Below are 5068 nucleotides of genomic sequence, written 5' to 3'. Positions count from 1 at the left end.
TCCTGAATATCTAACTCTGACTCTCTGCCTTTCTTACCTGAGATAATATTTTCCCCATTTCAAAAACCCTTTGTAATTCAGAGACTGAATGTGTAAGCACAGAAGCGTGGGTCCAGAGAGGTTCCCCTGGGAAAAATGCTACATGGAGAGGAAACCCCAGACCCTGACAGGAAACCACCATTAACTACCGTCTGCACCTGCTTCTGGTGCCAAAAGGCAAAATTGGTGAGTCCTGAGTACATTCCAGAGACCCTTACGGCCCGCTGCATCACAGGCCTCCTGTCTCACGTGCAGGGAGGTTTGTGTCTGGGCTCACACTGACTTCCCGTCGCTGTGTCTCTTGCACAGTAATACGTGGCTGTGTCCTCTGTGATCACAGAGCTCAGCTGCAGGGAATACTGGTTCTTGGACGGGTCGATGGAGATGGAGGTGTGGCTCTTGAGGGATGGGTTATATGCTGTGGCACCATTATAGCATATGATTCCCGTCCACTCTAGGTCTTTCCTTGGAGGCTGGCGGACCCAGCTCCAGCAATAACCACTGGTTGTGATGGAGAATCCAGAGACAGCACAGGTGAGGGAGAGGGTCTGCTGTGGCTTCACCAGTCCTGGGCCAGACTCCTGCAGATGCACCTGGGACAGGACACCTGGAGGCAAGGAGAATCAGTCCCTGTGAGCCACCTACAGCCATAACCATCCCCATAGACCCATGCCTAACACCTGAGACCCTACCTTGGGGAGCTGTCACCAGGCAGAGGAGAAACCCCACAGCCTCATCTTCTTCTAGACCACAGCTCTGCCTTCCCCAGAGACCTCAGCCCTGCCTGAGGAGAGAGCTGTGAGCTCCCACAGCCCAAGGGTCCATTTTACCCTAGAGAATGGAGGAAAATTTGCATGTGGGGCATTCCTGTCCTTATAAGTGGAGAAGCACTGACTTAGGCTCCCCTGGGCCATCTGGGGCATTTGGACTCACTCAGCCTGTCACTCCTAGTAGAACACTTGTTCAGTGTGGGACGTTGGGATCAGGTCAAGGGATGGTACCTTCTTTCTGATCATTAGAACAAAGCTACACGAGATGAGTGGGTTACTATAATTTTAATTTCTTGTATTATTCAAGTAGCTATTTTAAATGATTATAGTTCTAGGGTTTCCCTGTTGGCACAGTGGTTAAGAATCTGCCTGCCAGTGCTGGGGACATGGGTTCAAGCCCTGGTCTGGGAAGATCCCACATGCCGTGGAGCAACTAAGCCCTTGCGCCACAACTACGGAGCCTGCGCTCTAGAGTCCGCGACCCACAACTACTGAAGCCCGCCTGCCATGACTACTGAAGCCCACATGCCTAGAGCCCGTGCTCTGCAACAAGAGAAGCCATGGTAATGAGAAGCCCGTGCACTGCAACGAAGAGTAACCCCCACTCGCCGCAACTAGAGAAAGCCTGTGCACAGCAACGAAGACCCAACGCAGCCAAAAATTAGAAAATAAAACAAAAAAATAAAACAAATGACTACAGTTCTCTCCAGACACTTTCTGAAACCCAAATAAGCACATTAAATATATCTAGCATTGCCAAATTTTATAATCCTAATATATAAAACAATATTTTGATATCAACTTGCTACAAATATAATTCCATAATAGATGACAATCTGTCTCAAACTTCCATTTCGTTTAATGTGAGTATTTATGACGTTACTTTTAACGGACCACTATCTCCAGATCAGAGACATGTGTTTCCTGATGTTGAGTTTTATGGTTGTGGCTTGTTTTGCTTTATTTTGTAGTAAATGCTTGCTTCACCTAATAGCTAAGATATACATGTTTTAATTATATTCCTGCAATTGGCATTTTCTGTTAATTTTATTAAATAAATCTTTCACATTTCCAATATTTTAAAATGTGTGTATAAATAAGTATATTCTGTTTTATGTTCTGTACATAATGCGTCTTATGAAATTAAAACTAACCTTATCCAAAGGCACACATCATCTGTTACACTGATCTGTGTCTATCCCATCACCAATGTCACATGGTCTTATTTGTGTGTACATAATAAATCTCTTTCCACTTGTACAACGTCATCAATCATATCTGAATATAACAAAATCTAATGCTAGGTTTGGATTTCTGAAGGTTCCTGTAAAGAGCTTCACACAGAACCTTCGTCTTCATCTCAGCCATCCTTGTAGGTCCCAGGCACACCCCTGGTCTAAGGATTTAGCCCTCCCCATCCTTTGTTACAGGTGGAGACAGAAATCAGGTTACAGAACGGATGGAAGCCAGAGACTATGGATTTGGGCGTGGGATTGATTGTGTCTCAGGGGTGTGAGCTTCATGACCATGCTCTCCATCCTCAGTTCCCTGTTATCTATATTGATAAACAGTTTTGGGTTTGAATGACCGCTGGCCATTTCCAACAAGAGATCGAGGGCAGTGGAGACCATCCCAGGACAGTGCTGACCATGTTCTCTCTGTTCTCTGCTCAGGGAAATGCACAGAGACTGAGCTCAGCTAGAGAACCTTGGTCTGGTGCTTAGATCCCAGACTCCAGAAATATGAGAGGGATCTCCACCCCATCCTTTTGAGAGAAGGGGAACTGGGAGAAAGGAGCAGACAAAATCTAAGATAACTTGTGAGCAGAAAAGGGCAAAGTGCATGTTCACTGTGGTGACATTTGCATAACATCCGGAAGATATGAGTGTATTGTAAACACAAATTCAACAGGGATAATTTTTCAACTATGGTATAGGTTAAGGGTCAGATTTCATTATTTTGGACGCAGATATCCACTTGTCCCTGCACCATTTTTGTTGAAGAGACTATCCTGCTACTCACGTGGTATTGGAAGTCTTAGCCAGTGCAATTTAGGTGAGAAATAGACATATAAGTCACCCATACCAGAAAGGACGAAGTGAAACGTTCCTTGTTTGCAGACAGTATGATGTTTATAAAGGAAAGGAGAAGACTCCATATGAGAAACTGTTAAAGCCAATAAATTCAATAACTTTCAGGATGCAAAATAAACACAATAGCTATGTGTGTTCATGTATACTCACAACAATATATCTTGAAATGCTGACTAGGAAACAACCTCATTTACTGTAGAAGAGAGCATTTATGGGGTGGGCATCTTAGGGAGAGTAGGGGAATAGCAGAGAGGGGGCAGGATCAGGACTCCGTCACCTGGTTCCCGTTATCCAGGCGGATTCTCGCTGTGGAGGCTGAGACAGGTCTTAGCACGCAACACAGGGCTGCTTTCAGAGACCACCCAGACGTGACCCAGGCGGGCTGGGACAGGTTTCCACTTCTGGGCTTGTGTTCCTGCCTGCCTTGTGGGAAATAGGAGTCCAGTCCTCAGGCAGACTACCTCCTCATCAGGAGACTAAGGGACTAATACAGAAGGGCAATCCCTGGACACAAGTGTCTACCCGAGTGGATGAGGTCCCAGAAGACATCATGCTGCAAGGAGGGCAGAGACCCCAGGAGCTCATCATAACCCCGTGGGGTCATTCCCCTGTGCTGGCGGGGTGAAGGGACCATGAGGGGACAACATGTGCATTTCTGAGGTGAGAGAACAGTAATCAGATTGTGACAAGGAATATGGGGTCTGTAGGGGCCGGATGAAGGAGAGGTCTCATCTGCAAACAGAGAATATTTCTTCTCCCTTTAGTGCCTGCAGAGAGTGTGTGCACATCAGAGCCAAAAAGGTCACAGCAGGAAATTTCCCTGAGGGCAGCTGGCAGCTGGGAGTGGAAGGAAATCATTAACTCCAAGGGGAAGCCCCTTCCCTGTCCCTCTGCACCTGTCACTGGTTTAAGCTTCTATGCAGGCGGGTCCTGAGCACCCCATGCACCCCCCCCCCCCCGTCCTCTCTCCCTGCAGGGAGGTTTGTGTCTGGGCTCACACTGACTTCCCCTCACTGTGTATCTTTCGCACAGTAATACACGGCCGTGTCCTCAGATCTCAGGCTGTTCATTTGCAGGTACAGCGTGTTCTTGGAGTTGTCTCTGGAGATGGTGAATCGGCCCTTCACAGAGTCTGCATAGTATGTGCTACCACCACTACTAATAACTGAGATCCACTCCAGCCCCTTCCCTGGAGGCTGGCGGACCCAGCTCATGGCATCGCTACTGAAGGTGAATCCAGAGGCTGCACAGGAGAGTCACAGAGACCCCCCTGGCTGCACCAAGCCTCCCCCAGACTCCACCAGCTGCACCTCACACTGGACACCTGCAAACACAGAGACATCCTGGTCAGGAGACTGTCACACATCCACTGATTCCCTCACTCATATCCACTCACATCTCAGTATCTCTTGCTCTCCATAAATTACCTTGTAAAATAGTCACAAGGACAACCCAGCTCAGCCCAAAGTCCATGGTGAGTGTTCTGTCCTGAACCCCGAATGGGAGCACGTGGGAATCCAGGTGCTGGAGCTCCTCTCCCAGAGCTGCAGGGTCAGGGCTGGGCTGCTTTTCATCAGCATAAGGAGGACGTTATTTGTATGTCTTCTGACTATATAGCTAGTTGTTGGTTTGGACACCAACAGAGGAGGAGTTGCCCCAGAGCAGACGTGCGTGTCCTGCGCACTTAGGTGGCAATGATAGTATTTGAGAAAATGTAATTTTACATTATGTTGCTATACACTGATAAAAATTTAAACTTCACCATATTTATTTCATTTTTACAAAATTACATAAATATGACATTAGGCATGAATGTTAATTCATTTATACAGATGTAAAATTACAAATAAAATCATAAGGCATTGTAGAATGTCTCTAAGAGGCTATATCTGGTAAATGTGAGCCCCAGTGTCTGGGTTTGATATCCTCATCCTGGACAAAAATTCTCCCCTGAACGAGCCCCAAAATAGAGCGTGTCACGTCCAGTGAGGTTTGCAGGACCCCTTCCTGTAATGAGAATATGTGAGAGTTTTCTGCATTCTAGTGTTTCCTGAAGGAATGTACAGAGAACCAGGGTTCACACAAGCGTATTTTCAGGACATTTGAAATTGAAAGTATGACATACGTGCTCATCTACACAATCACAATAGTGAACAAGCCCCTCAC

At 46.7% G+C, this 5068-nt stretch overlaps 1 pseudogene; it reads right to left on the bottom strand.

Moving 5' to 3' along the window:
• Positions 1–284: 284 nt before the first annotated feature.
• Positions 285–4400, bottom strand: LOC132417639 (uncharacterized; annotated as a pseudogene).
• Between the last annotated feature and the right edge of the window lie 668 nt (positions 4401–5068).

This window comes from Delphinus delphis, chromosome 2, assembly GCF_949987515.2.
Source record: "Delphinus delphis chromosome 2, mDelDel1.2, whole genome shotgun sequence".
Taxonomy (NCBI): Eukaryota; Metazoa; Chordata; class Mammalia; order Artiodactyla; family Delphinidae; genus Delphinus; species Delphinus delphis.
The sequence above is the reverse complement of the archived record's forward strand: the minus strand, read 5'-3'. Positions and strand labels throughout refer to the sequence as shown.